We start from the raw sequence: 15,324 nt of genomic DNA on the forward strand, positions 1-15,324 counted from the left end.
CTCAATAGCTGAACAAAGCAGTTCCACCGGGCATCGGACATAAAGCTCGGACTCCGCTGTCAGGATAGGCATCGGCTAGATAGATAGATAGATAGATAGATAGATAGATAGGAGATAAGAACTCAACTGTCAGGGTAGCGATCAGGTGTATTCATAGTATGTCAGATTATCCAGACGCCATCTTGAGATCATGCAGAGACCTGGAAGGGTTATGTAAGGAAAAAATCAGCTCGGGAAAGCAAGTTATCCCTGGGGGCTATGTAAGGGTAAGGAACCCATCACCCTCAGCTTCAAGTAAATAGTGGCCCCAAGGACTAGAAGGAAGCCCTAGATATACACCGGCATCAAGTACTATGGAGCCGACGGGGGAGGGGCCCAACTGTGTGCTCCGAATGGAACAGTCTGCTGCACACCTTCACTGGCGGGGGCCGGGCCTCCCTCTCTCCCTCACCTGCATGCTTCAAGGGGACACCTGACGATTCACAAGGGGGAGCCTCACCCACAGTGGGCCCGAAATTCTCCGCAGTTGCGACCAGCATCCCCACCAGCACCGGCACTCAAGCCTCATGGTTCACAGACTCACCGGATGCCAGAGTGGGGCCGTTGCAGCTCACAGGAGGAGGTTCGTCCGCTTTCGCCGGTCCGGGGTCCACGGCTTACCTCAATTGGCAATTTCGCTATCAAGCACTGCAGGCACACAGTGGGGCACCAGCGCTCATAGCAGCAGTCCGCTAGGGCGCCACTCTCCATGACGCGAGGTGCGGGAGCCGCCGTCTTGATCAGCAGGGTCAGACAGAGTCTCCGTCCCAGGGAGCCGCCATTTCAGAGTCGGCCAGCCGAGATCAACCGCATCTCAATCCTCCCGCCTCTCGTAGACCGCGCCACGCAAACCTGCCGAGCAGCATCAGCTCTCCACTCTCTCATAGCGAAGGTGCAGCAGGCCGCGCCAGGGGTCCTCACGCCGTTGTTAACCCCGTGGGCTCGGGGGACTCCCCTGAGCAAAATGGCTGCCTGCCTCTCGTTGCCCCCGCCCGGCCTCCGCAGCCCGCGGCGGGTTTTACCTCTCCATATCAGTTTCAGAATGAACGTCTGAGCCTCTATGTATTTTAGCGGGCGGAGGTGTCTGATAATAGGTTTGAGCATAGAATGGATGACCATTTTAACGTTTACAGCAAAGTGATTTGATTATCAGATTTATAGAGCGCACGAAGGAGGAGGTTGTCTTGGCGCTAGAAATGACTGACTGACTGAGCGGGAAAGCGTTGTGCGTACACCAAAGCCAGAGCTAAGCGGAGAAGAGCCAGGTCTTTAGGTTCTTTCTGAAAGATAGCAAAGATGGGTGGGCTGTTTTTTATTTCTGCTGGAAGTTTATTCCAAGTTATCGCTGTGTGCAGTAGAAAATCCCCCCCCCCCCCCCCCCCCCCCCCGACATCTAAGTTGTTTAGCACTGCTGGACCTTAGCGTCCTAGGTGGTTCATACTGTACCATGTTGGTTTTCAGAAAATGCGGGACTGACCGATGCAAGGCTTTGTATGCCAGGCAGGCTGACTTAAATTGAATTATTTTCTCAACCGGTAGCCCGTGTAGACTTCTGAGTCTGGAGGCCACCGGCTCGAACCTGAGGATGTTCAGTATCAGCCTGGCAGCAGCGTTCTGTAGACGCTGAAGTTTTAGAAGTAGCTGTTTTTGAAGCCCTGCGTATAAAGCGTTCCCATTATCCATTTTGGACAGGGCCAGCATAGTTACCAGTGTTTTACAGGTGTCAGATGGGATATATGGCAATAGTTTTCGAATCAACTTCAACGTGAACCAGACGGATGAGGCGAGTTTATTAATTTGGGCCTTAAACGTGAGTTTAGAGTCAAACATGAATCCCAGGTTCCTTACGCTGTCCACTGGTGACGGGCAGCTGCCTAAACTGTCAGGCCACCAATTTGGTGACCAGATATTGATTTCGGCACCCAGCAGCATGACCTCAGCCTTATCGCCGTTTAATTTCAGGCAGTTTACTTGCATCCAGAGACTAACCTGATTCATGCAGAGCCGGAATTCATCATCCGTCTCTGAAGTATTGTTGGATATAGCCACCACTATTTGTGTGTTGTCAGCGTAGGATATTGGAAGGAAATCGTGTTTTTTGATAATATTTGCTAAAGGGGCAGTGTAAATATTGAAAAGGGTGGGGCTTGGAGAGGAGCTTGGGGATTTGAATGATTTTGAAGAGAATTCCCCAAGCTGCACCGTGAAGGATCTTTCTCCCAGAAAGGAAGCCAATAGTGCAGTCGCGGATGAGTGAAGCCCTATTTCTTCTAGACGGGACAAGAGTATATCATGATTGACGGTGTCGAAGGCTGCTGACAGATCTAACATAATCAGGGCAGCCTTCCCACCTGCGTCCAAGATCCTCCTGACCTCCTCCGCCGCCATAATCATAGTGGTTTCGGTCCCATGTTCCTCCCGGAACCCGTATTGTGATATGTCGAGCGCCTGGGAGTCCTTAATAAATCTTGACAGTTGGGAGTTCAAGTGTTTTTCTAGAATTTTTGCCGGGAAGGGGATTCTCGAGATCGGTCTGAAATTAGCTGGGATTGAAGGGTCAAGGTTAGGCTTTTTGAGGAGTGGGAGAACGGAGGTGGCTTTCCAAACCTTAGGAAAACAGGTGGTCTCAATTATCCTAGTGAAGAGCAGCCAAAGTTCCTTACTGAGCAATTCTGTGAACATGTGGAGAACTTTGGGAGGACACGCTTCCATGGGGCCCCCTGACTTAGTGGTTAGTATGAGTTGGAAAACCTGTTCCGCTGAAGGGGCTGAAAACTGAAACTCTGATTTAACTGGCTCTGCGTGTTTTCCTGTATCGGGCTGCGAGTCTCCTAATGTGTGTGTGTCATAGTTGGGGATAGAGATCGAATCGTCGATGAGCTTCACTTTATCCGTGAAAAAGTGGCCCAATTTATTGCAAAGCCCTGTACTGCCTTCTATCAGTTTTGCCGCAGTCTTGGTGAGTTTTTTGACCGTGGCAAAGAGCTCTTTACTGGAGTTATTGGCCTCCCTAATTTTCTTTTCAAAGAAGGCCGATTCAGCTATAATTTCTTATAGGTGGCTAGTGTCTTACAATAGATATCTTTCTCCATGTCCTCATAGTTAGCCCTCCATCGTCTTTCAGCCCGCCTACATGTCTGTTTTTGTAATCTGAGCTTCTCTGTGAACCAAGGCTCGGAGATGTTTCTCCTCTTAACGGGTTTAGTTTTAAGAGGTGCGACTGACAGCATTGCCGCTTTGATCCAGTTATTCACTTGGTCCGTTGCAAGATTGCTATCCTGGGATAAACCGGACACCGTCGCGTCAAGCTGCGCGTGAAGTGTGGCAATATCAATTTTGTCCCATTCTTGGAAGGAGAATTGCTTGCCCTGGTGGGCCCTAGAGGTACTGGTCTGGCTAATAGTTAGGGTAAAACTGACGACTTTGTGGTCCGATCAGGGGAACGGGATAACGTTGACTATTTTGATATTGGGGTTAGAGGAGAAGATCCCATCTAAGGTGTGGCCAGCGGAATGAGTTCCTTGTTGGACCAATTGGGACAGACCACAGCTAGCCATAGTCTCGGAGATGAGTTTCGCGTTATTATCTGTGTCTTTTTCAAGGTGGATATTGAAGTCTCCCATGATGGTGTAGTCAGCCCCTGCAAGTCTAGATTCAAGAGCAGGGCCTAGGGATTGTGATAGGGGGTTTCTAGCCTTAGGCGGCCTGTACAGAAAAAGGCAGTCAAATGTCTAGTTGTTTGTGATGCCGATTTTAAAAGGAAAAGCAGAGAACTAGGATTAGGCGGACATCTTGTTTTGGCATCAGCCAACCTCCCCTGCACTTAGCCATGGGCAAGATACCAAACTGCTTATATGCTTGGGCCAGAACTCCCTACACTATAGTGTAATGCAATTTCAATCTCAAACGTGAGCTCAAATCCAGAGGAAAAAAGTGTAACACTGTCTCACCTTTTGTCAGGTGGTTTCAGCAAGAAAGAAATGCCTAAAGGAGGGGTTCTTTACCGTTTGACTTGTGTGGATGTCTACTGTATGGAAACAGTGTTGATTTAATAGTTTATAATGTTGCTCCACCTAAGAGCCTAAGCCAAATATAATAGAGACCATATGACAAGTGACTTGCCCCTTACTTTTAATAAATGCATCTCCATGCAGTGATACAACGTGATGGACTAAGGTGAAATTCCTCCACATGCTAAAGAAATACACTTACTTGAATTTTGAAGAAACGTTATCATTTTTGCATGAAGCTAGTTGTTTGATTTACAAGCCAAATATTTTCAGGCTCGGATTGTTCACAGGCACTTAGTGCCCAATGAGACCCGTGGCTCTGCTCACCCTATTATTTGAATTTCTAAACGCTGCATTCCAGCATCTAATGTACATTTTTTTTACTCCAAATGCATGCTTTCTGGTTACTAGTGTTTACCAGTGCTTTAACTAGTGCCAACATTCGTCCGTATTAAATTACTTTTGCTGTACTTGCACTGATCCCACAAATGAAGCTATGGTTTTCAACGAAATTTTTTAATCCCTCAATTTGAAATTCCTTATAACAGAGTTTTAAAATGTTCAGTTTTGCTTTGTTTTGTTAATACATATTCCTTTGATCTGCTAATAATACTTAATTTGCGAATCAATCACGAACCCCCTTGGTAGGCATTGCAGAACCCCAGGCGTCCAAGGACCACACGGGAAGAATCACTGCCCTAAAGAATTCTGTGTATGTGTTGTGTGGAACAATCAACCAGACAATTTTTATCAGAGATAACATTAATTGACTCACCTGTGAACAAGAGGAATCAACTCTCTGGGTTTGTCAAGATGTAGGCCATACCGTTCAAGGTTAGTAGCTTGCTATTTAGCCCGGCATTATGGCTAACAAATGGTGGCCAAATCCCAGTTCCCAAAACTTGCATTTAGCTAGCAATCAAACCCCTGATATATTGGCTGGCAAGAACAGCTAGTTCCAAAAGCAGGATTCTGCTAAATGTTAGTAGATGAAATGTACAGTCAGTGGATTCAGCTTCTTTAATCACTTGGCAATGGCCTCATGGAATAGTTCACAGTTATAGGGTGGTCAGCAGGTCTAAGTAGTAAATAAGTAGATCATGCCCTTTAGAGTAGCTATGAGTTTATAATCCAATAGGAAAGGCAATTAGCAGAAGAGATCGGTAATGATGCACCCTTTGGAAAAGGGACTCCTGCATAGTTTTTTCTGGATATGGTTCAACACAGCACCCACTGCATAAAGACAAGGAAGTATAAAGAAGTTTTAGGAGATTTAAGATATGGTTGACTGAATAGATAGCAGCAAGGAGTTGTGTGCAGTAGGATCGGCAGGTAGGATTAAATGAATTGGTTTGCATGAGTGACCCTCTGGAAAATTGAGCAGAAGAATGAGGCCTATTTCCTCAGCAGTAGTGAAACCAGAAGAACTTTAAAGTGGTTTAACGTGAAGCAAACAGCCAAGAGAGGGTAGTACTCACTCTGGGATCACTCTACCTTAACTCTACGTTTTAAGTATGGAGATCAGATGCCCGCCCCTCTCCGGGGGCAACTAAACTTCTGACTTATGAAAAAGTAAGGGTGGATACATTAACGGCGCTCAGCTCCTTCCTGGAAACCAATGAACTCCCTGAGACGCCCATACATATTCTTTGGGAAACGCTAAAGGTGGTTTTGCAAGGACACTCAAGGTATATCGGCCGGTTTCAACAGAGAGCGAAGGGTGAAGTGAGAAAACCTGGAAGCACAGATCAAAGACATGGAGTCGGCACATGTCAGGACAGGTTCAGTGGCAATTTGCCGCCAGTTGAACGCAACAAGGAAACAGCTGGAGGCGCTAGTTATGGGACATGCTGAGTATGCCCTTTTTAGAATACATTAGACTTATTATGCAAGGGGAAATAAGGCAGGGCGCATGTTGGCCCACCGCCTTTGCGCCCATGCGTCGGATCGGAGGGTCCCCGAGGTGCGGTCTGCTGATGGCTCCCTTTGTTCCTCTAACGCGGAGGTGGCGAACGCCTTTCGAGATTTCTATCAGACGCACTCCCTTGCGGAGCAGCTCCACGAAGTAGACATTGCGGTGTATCTAGACCCGGTGCCGACCAGGTGCACCTTCGAAGCGTTGGAAAAAAACATAAGCAAGCCGGAGGTCCTCCTAGCAATTCAGAAACTAAAGTCTATCAAGGCCCCTGGCCCGATGGTTACGGAGCAGAGTTTTATAAACTCTTTGGGGTACAGTTAGCTCCTATCTTGTAACAGGTGTACAATTTACTGAAGGAGGGGGAGACGCTACCGGAATCAATGCTTCAGGCCAGCATCATAGTGATCCTGAAACCAGGGAAAAATCCTACGGAGTGCGCTTCTTATCACCCAATTTCGCCATTGAACGCTGACGCAAACATCTTCACCAGCATCCTGGTGAGCAGGTTGGCCCCCTATGTGCAGGGACTGGTGGATTCTGATCAGGCCGACTTTGTCCAGGAAAGAGGATGTAGCAAAAACACCAAAAGATTGTATCATCTACTGGACAAAATTCAGCGCACACAGGCCCCAGCCCTTGCGTTCACTATAGATGCTAAGAAAGCATTTGACTGAGTTCACAGGCCTTACCTAAACAGAGTCCTGGAGAGATTCGGATTTGGGCCCAGGCTTCGGGGTTGGGTCCACTCCTGCTACTCTGCCCCCCAAGCGAATGTACAAGTTAATGGTATTAAGTAATCCGCCTTCCCTATTACGAGAGGGACCTGACAGAGTTGTCCTCTGTCGCTACTACTTTATGCGCTCTACATGGAGCCATTCGCTGAAAGAATAAGGCTTAATCGACTCATCTCTGGGGTCGGAATGGGTGGCAGGGAAGATGAGATAATAGTTTATGCTAATGATGTGCTTCTCACCCTCACGGACCCCAACATTTAGCTGGATGCGGTTTCCACTGAGATGGAGAAGTTCTGTGTGGCCTCCGGCTTCAAGATCAACCCTCAGAAGTCCCTGCTCCTAGGCCTAACCATCCCGGACGTAGAGCGCACTCGACTGCAGGGCATATACCCATACCAATGGGCAGAAGATACCATACAGTACCTCGGGCTCCGCGTGCACTTTACAACTACAGCCACCGCTGCTTATAACAATGGGGCCCTCCTAACACTTGCAAGGCATGACCTCGCCAAATGGAAGACGCACAAGATTTCATGGCTGGGCCGCCTTGCAGCAATCAAGAGGACACTCCTGCCTAAGCATCTTTACACCATGCAAACACTGCCCCTCCAGCCCCCTCCACTGGTCTTAGATATGATAGAATCCCACCTGTGGGGGCAAGAGTGCACGTTTATCCAAGACCCACGCTTACCTCCCCCTGCCTGCTGGTGGCTTGGGCATTCCGAACCTGCGGTGTTACTATCAGGTAGCCCAGCTCTGGTACATGGTGGAATTGTCCCGTCCACTCACTGAAAAGCATTGGTGCTTCATCGACCAGGCCATCGCAGCCACCCACATTTGGAAGATACCCTGTGTTAGACTTTGCATCTTTGGCATGGTTTCCCCTGACTTTTTGCCTCTACCACCTGTATTTTTGATGCTGTGCTGCATTTCGTTTTTCTGGCTTAGATGCTTTGGGCACTTTGCCACAGTTGATCAGTGTCAAAGTGCAAGTGCTCCCTGTGTAAATTGTTGTTACAATTGGTTCTACCCCATTGGCATATTTGATTTACTGGTAGGTCCTTACTAAAGTGCACTAAGTGTGCCGAAGCTGATAAATCAAATACTACTAGTGGGCCTGCAGCACTGATCGTGCCACCCAAATGAGAAGCTCTGAAACGGTAACTCAGACCTGCCACTGCACTGTGTGCGCAGTTGTTATCTGCCATGTCGACCTGGCAAGTGCACCCACTTGCCAGGCCCTAACCTTCCCTTTTCTTTCTTACATGTTAGTCACCCCTAAGGTAGGCACAATGTACCCCTGTTGTCAGGGTGAGTAGTGTAGTTCCTATATTCCGAATAGGCTCTGCGCATTGGAATAACAAACAATAGTTTAGACGTAGGATTGAGGTCGACTAGGTGAACATGTTAGACTTAATTGTGTGTGCAAGCTAGCACACAGATCAGTAGAAACTCTCGAGTAAACAAGAAGGTGTTTAGCTTTCCTGAATAGACAAGAAGGGATTAGCTTCTGACAACCGCATAAACATGACAACTTTGCTCCCTCCAGAATAAGGAGTATATCTCCAGAGTCGCGGAAACAATAGATAGCTATTTTACTCAGTCAATCGTGCATGCTTCGTTTCACCAGAAATGCAGAGAAATAGAGAGACAGGCGTTTTCAATAAAAGGGTTATTTATTGAGCAGTCTTCTTTCTCATGCAAGAGAAATGAATTGCCACAATTGCAATACTTGTCATAAAGTAAAGTGCGTACAGTAAAAGGAGTATTATGAAATAATACTGTAAAAGCATTTATATGGTTGCTAAGCCATAAGATACTTAAAATGGATAAAATACATACAATGATAAAATAATGACTAAACATACTCAACTGGTGTTTCTAAGAAACGCCTACCCCGGTGTACCTAACCTAAGCCTAGTACGTGGGAAGGAGTAGATGAGTTACCGTTTTTGCCAAGAATCTGAATCAAGAATTCTCTATGGGTTTAATCAGCTCCGTACCTTGGGTATAGAATGAAGGAGGTCTTGTATCTCTTTCTCAGGACTCGATCTCCCAGCAACCCACGAGGGTGTCAGGGAAGCACTGGAGCTGGATTTCTCGGCAGGAGAAAAGACAGCTTCTCTTTCAGTGCGTCAGCAGGGAGGGTCGGCTTCTTTCAGCACTCGCATCAGCAGGGTGTAGGGCAAGTAGAAAGCCGATCTGCTCCAAACCACCATGTGTTGCTTAAGGCAGATGTTGGTATATTTATACCTGGAAGGTGCTGAGTTTGACGTAAGGTTGGACATAAGACGTCACTAAGAACTGGCAGTTCTTTCAGGACTCCAGGAGTTCTAGGACAAATCAAAACAGAAGCAGGGGGAATTCCCGGGTTGCTGGAGGCTTGGTTTGTTTAAGACTGCATTGGCTATGACTTAATATGGATATGATTCTTATGCCTTTATAAGGATATGATTTGTTATAACCACATAAGGGCATAAACCGGGAATGTCTTAATTAGGGTCCTAGATACATTCACAACAGGTGCAGTGTATGAGAAAGGTAGGACATACCCTGATGTGTACGGCATGTCCTGATAGTGAACTACTGCCAATTTAGTTTTTCGCTTTTGCAAGGCTATCTGTTGCCATAGGATAGAATGGGGAGTTTGTTTATATCATCGTATAAACATAACTACCCCTGGGAACAAGATAGGAAAATACAGTTTAGTATGCCTGAATTTATAATGTTAAAATGCATCTTTTAGTGAGGGTAATTTTTACATTCTGTGTTTGAAAATACCACTTTTAGAAAGTAGGTATTTTCTTACCTCGCCATCCAGTGTGCCTCTGCAAGGATGTGGATTCACTCACTGGGTTTGGAGTATCAGTGGGTGGGAAGGAGCAGTGGCAGAGCATTTAGAATAGGGGGGGGGGAAGAGATTTCCTCTCACTTGAATGGGACTGGTCTGCCTTCCACAATGATATCTCCAGCTCCTGCCAGGCAGCTTCACCAGAGCGGACAGAACTGGGGTTGGCTAGGCACAGACACCCTCTGCCTTCAGAAAACAAAGACATTTATTGTATAAAAAGAGGGGCTCAGACTACAGAACTTTAGACTACCTCTGGAATCAAGCGGAAACGTTGCCAAGGAGAAGAGCTGGAGAAACTGAGGAGAAGAGCTGGAGAAACTGAGAAGTACTGCCCTTGCTGTGTTTCTGTGGTTGGCCTGAAATTGCTGTTTCTGCCCAGGAAAGGAGAAGGACTTTGCTGTGTGCTGTGTCTCCTGCTTGTGGAAAGTCTCCAAGGGCTTGAGTAGAACTTCCCTCCTGTTTAGAAGTCTCAAGAACACAAAGACTTCACCCCCAGCTCCCCTGAACTTCCTTGCTGGGAGTTCTGACCTACCAAGAAGTGCCTGTGACTGTGTGGGGACTCTGGAGGATGTTTCTGGTGGTGGGAGCTGGAAAAGCAATAAGACGACGAGAAAATCGACGCATTGCTCTTTTTCCGACAGTTTTCCGACACAGCGCTGTAGTGTGTCAGAGTCCACTTGCTTACCAACGCTATCCTTTTGAAGACTTGCAAAGGAACAGAAGATGCTAGCTTCCCAACTCCCGCTTCCAACCAATCAGAATGATATCATGACTCCAACGGATTAGAAAGGGGGAAGGGGGAAAGTGAATAAAATAACAAAAGAGGTAACAGAAGAGACTGGTCCGGACCCTCTGGTGTTCCGCTGGAATCTTCTATCAGCTATCGATCAGCCTCTCGAAGAGCCCTAGGAATACTAAACATATGCAAGACAATAATTTCGCTGAACCTGTAATCTACTCTGACTTCCCTAGCTTTTCTTCTAGGATAACCTACCCGAGGATCAAGGATGACCTGCTGCTCTTCTTATTCCTGAAGTGTAGTTCTTGGAGTTTTGACTGCCTATTCTGTGTTTCCAGATATACAGCTCTATCTCCTAATTTCCTTCTTGAAGTTGATCTTGTCGTTGTAGGAACTAACTTCTGTAAAGTAATTGACTGGTTATTATCTCTTACTCTATACCCAGAACTATGTATTATTATTATTATTATTTCTCTCTTAACCTACCAGTGTTGTTTTAACGTTGCCTTATAATTCTCTCTCATATACTCTTCTTATTTACAGGGTGCTTTTCCTGAACTAGGTGAATTAATCTCATTCCATTCTATTCAGGTAAGTTTTCTTTCCTTCTTCTTCTTCTTCTTATTTACTGGTACTGAACCCTCTCTAACACTGTCCCTATATCTTTCAAGGTTGTGATAGAAACTCCACTTAGCAAGGCTCAGAGAACTGTTTGTAACATAACGGATGAGCAAGTCTCTAAATTATCTCCAAATGTTCAGTTCATTTCCTTGTAGCCTTTACGTTGCTTTAAACAATATTTACAGTCACTCACTAAGCACAGTTAACAGAAATTTCTCCACTTAGCTCTGGCTTCTTTTCTGCTCCAGCCGTTCTCCCAAATACTCTCTCTCCTCTTATCTGTAGAACGATTGACTGGAATTTTCAGCTCCGGCTCTGTACACCTCGCTGACACGTTTTAATGACTGAGCTCAAGTTTCTATTTCAGAAACGAACCCTGCCTGGAAACGCTCGCCGAGCCTCTCTGCCGTGTCACACCAAGGTCAAGACTCCGAAGCCTCAAACACACACACTTCTCTTGCTGGCAGACGTTTTTCTTTGAATTCTTTCAGAAACACTCTTCAAACGCGACCTCTGTGACAAGATTCTTCAGTGAAGTGCGCAGTTTTGAAAGAGCGCGCGCTGCACCTGGACTCCTAATCACGCACTGGAAGAGACTAGACTGCTAACCTAGCATTCCACGCATTCCATAAACGGGACCACGTGATGTCTCGGCTGGTGCCCCGTTTACTTGTTCTTAAGCACTTTGAATCAGTACCATGCTTACAGGGAGGAGGGATCCTGACATAGTGTGAGAAGAACCTCCATGCATCACCGCGCCGCTGCTGAAACCGATGCAGTGTCTGTCACCGCTGCAAGAATCGACACATCGAGGGATCACGGCTGAAGAAATCGATGCAGCGCCGCCAGACACCGCCGCGTTTGCCGACGCATCCTGGATTTCCAAGCATCATCCCTGTGCGGCAAGTTTTCTCCGACGCATCACCCGTGAATCGGAGTCGTCTCAGAATCGACGCATGTTTCCCCCTACAGACTGGACCCGATGCACCGCTCCCCTGTGCCCAGCGGAACTGTTGCATCCCATTCACGAAGGTCTCAGGAATCAATGCATCTCTGTTTTTTGACGCTTCCTATCGCTGCGGCGGTTTGGCTTGGGGAATTTTGTGCAACGACAGGTACTTTGCAAGGAATCACACATCAATAGTTCTCTTTGGACTCAGTTGCTAAAACCTTTTGAAAGTCATTTTTCTTAACACTTGTATGTTGGATTTCTGGTGTTTTGGTCTTGTTACGTTTAGATACAGATACTTTATTTTTCTAAACCGGTGTGGTGTCCATTTGAGTTGTTATCACTGTATTACTGTGTGTTTGGAGTACAGATACTTTACACATTGCCTTTGGGATAAGCCTGTCTGCTCATGCCAAGCTACCGAGGGGGGGAGCAGAGGTTATCTAATGTGTATCCCCCTTTCCCTGACTAGAAGCAAGGATCCCGATGTGGACAAAAGGTACCTATCTCTGCCAACTAGAGGCACCCATTTCTAACAAGCTGGTTGCCGAAAACACACATACCCATGGGCGTGTATGTCTCCCCAGTCACGCGGGCCACAGTGGGGGTGTACGGCAACAAAATCGTCTTTCTACTCAAATATTGGCACAAACTTCCTTGATTGGAAACCCATATTTCCCACCAGCACTCACAGGGGCAGTGTTCAAGTCCTGGCAGGAAGCCAGCTGTAAGCGTATAGGCGACATGTTTGACGCCAACGGGCCTATGTATTTCGGTACTTTGCAAGCTCACTTCAACCTATCACACTCGACACAGTGGCAATACCTTATGGTGGCACACTGGGTTTCTCAGCCCCGCTTCTGGGTGCAGCGAAACAACTCTTGCTTGCCAGATGGGGAACGGACATGGTGCCAAAGCACCTGGATTGGCTACACAAGGTCTGGGACATACTGGGCATGGAAAAGCCGACTGCTATAGCCACGCAGCAATTGCCTTGTTTCAATAAAATGTGGCAACCCTGCATACAATATCTGTTGGATGAATTCCAAGAACTGTTCTGCCCTCAATACTTCAAATTATACGCCTAATGACACAGACACCAGAGGCGGATACATGACGCACCACAGTCAAAAGGGAGCCATAAGGTAGACTCCACTCCCGTGACAGCCCCATCTCCCTTCTTCCGTCTTAGGCTTTATTTTATTTCACTAATTCTTTTCAATGTTCTTAAATGACACCCATTGTACGTTTAAAGTCCCATCGCCGCCGGACTGTGGATGTAGGCGGCTCGTAATGTACGCAATGTTTCAAAAATAATAAAGAGATGTTAATCTTAAAATAGTGATATAGTTACCAGGCAGTGATGAACATTGTTGAGTCTTAGTATGGCTAATATTGGAACAACATCAAGGGCTTAGCCAATAGTGGCAGATACTGTAGATGGGGTTATACAAAATGTTAGCTTGTCAGACCAGATATGATATGATGAATGAAATAATTTGTTCCAAATGATTTGTCTAATATTGTTGAAGTGAGAGAAATGGACAGTGGTGTACCATAAAGAACGTTCAGTTGAGTTGTGCTGCCTGGTAGACTATATCAAGGATTCAGCATGGGTGACACCTCAAACAAGTTCATCTGAAAGCCCTATCAGTTACAACAATCGGTCAATGTAGCCAGCGATATCAAGTGTGCTGGTCTATTCTGTTGATGGGTCTTTCCAAGGTTTGGGCAAATGGTGTGCCGGTCGTCGAGTCATGCAGACTAAAGCCAATTAACTCATGACATTTCTGATATTGATGGCAGAACCTGTGGAACGGTTAGTTAGATCGTCTTGCATGACTGAAAGGGTTGGAGGGACTGCTTCTACTGTAACAGTCCAAGCTAAATGCCTCAGAGAAGATGCACATCTCAAAGAGTTGTCTGGAGACATGATATGTACCTTACTCACACATTTGTCTGCTCTGAGACGCACACTAGACCTTCCACCAGCTGCTTTGCCTCATCCTCACACTATTCCCGGAGGACAACACACTTGCAATATTCCAAGCTCACACAGAAACATGGTTATTCCAACAGGTTATTAGGAATATTAATGAAGTTATTTTGTTGTCTATTAATTTTCCTCCTAGGTACTGATGCACAAGAACATAAACGAATAAACTACCCTTTCTTTACATAAAACCAATTGTAACACTGGTTAGAAAAAACATACATTAGTGAGTTAGCCACTTGTGACTTTGAAATTCAAATTACAGGCTAGAAAGCGAGCCACTTGCGAGTCGAAAAATAAAACTATGCGCTTTATAAAAACATTTTTTCTCTAGGTAAGAAAACGAACTTTTTTTATGTATCCAGCCACAGTCAAAACATTAATTCTCTCCAGAAATAACGTTTGGAGAGCATTAAACAAAGACAAACTTAACATAACCAAAAAACTGTAGTAATGTTAAAGGTATCCGAATTCAATAACAATCCCAATTAGGTTTTCCAATGGTTTGTTGAAAATCAATGAAGTCAACACCATTGAGGCCAGTTTATATAATCTGTGAATTTTTAACATTGCATGCCTAGATTACAAAAAATCCCCCAAAAATCCAGCTTTCCGTAGTTATGTCACTAAAAGTTACTTTTTTGTGTGTTTTTTTTTAAATATCGTTGGAGACCAACAAGCAGCGAGCTGGATGTAAAACCCAAATACAACATAGAGGAAGAACATTAGCTGTTATCAAATAAAGTCCTCATATAGTTAGTAGTGATCTTAGTACCTTAGTACCGGTCCTTCAATGAAATCTTGTAAATAAAGAAAAACTGAAAATGTAAACTTTCCTGTAGGTAGGGTGATGGAATCCTAAAATTGCTCAACTGCCACACTGACCACGCCATTCAGTATTAAGCATCTGGTCTGATATTCTGACAAAGCATAAGTCCACATTAAGCTAAGAGGAAGCTCTTCACACATACTTTGGAATACTAAGGGATGAACTGATCCAGTCTGCAGACAGTGGACCACACATAGGATATCACAATTTTTTGTCTGCAAATTTCCTATAAGTTAATGGGTTTAAGAAGTAAAATCTTTTCAATGCGAAAAAAAACAAAACAATAAAACAATATAAACAATTTAAGAGTAAAAACAATATCCGATTTTACTGTTTTATCGGTCTTCTTTAAATGCTACTCTTTTTCCCCTCGACTCCTTAAGTTTTGGCAATCCTTGTAGGTTTGTTGATGCAATACTTACCAAAATCCAGAGAGCTGCAGTGCTGCCCAATGCCAACCCTACTCGTAGCCAGTTTGGTTTGGTGGGATCAGGTCTACGTGCTGTATATGCAGACCGTGTTAATGCTGAAAGAAAGTGTAAAGAAAAAGTGTATGGTTATTAAAGACGGGTAAACTTCTCTCAATTGTTAAGTAAAAGTTAAAAAAACAGAGAAGTCCACCGGCCTCCATTTTGCCTCCC

At 45.5% G+C, this 15,324-nt stretch overlaps 1 long non-coding RNA gene across 1 annotated transcript in view; it reads right to left on the bottom strand.

The window, feature by feature from the left end:
* The window catches only part of LOC147728388 (uncharacterized), a 207,086-nt gene that overhangs the window by 77,546 nt on the left and 114,216 nt on the right, over positions 1–15,324 (bottom strand). Inside the window, exon 2 of the long non-coding RNA XR_015309552.1 lies at positions 15,106–15,209. This is a non-coding gene — a long non-coding RNA (uncharacterized LOC147728388). The remainder of the gene's footprint in view (positions 1–15,105; positions 15,210–15,324) is intronic.

The sequence above is a fragment of the Lissotriton vulgaris genome, chromosome 3_1 (assembly GCF_964263255.1).
Source record: "Lissotriton vulgaris chromosome 3_1, aLisVul1.2, whole genome shotgun sequence".
In the NCBI taxonomy this organism is placed as follows: Eukaryota; Metazoa; Chordata; class Amphibia; order Caudata; family Salamandridae; genus Lissotriton; species Lissotriton vulgaris.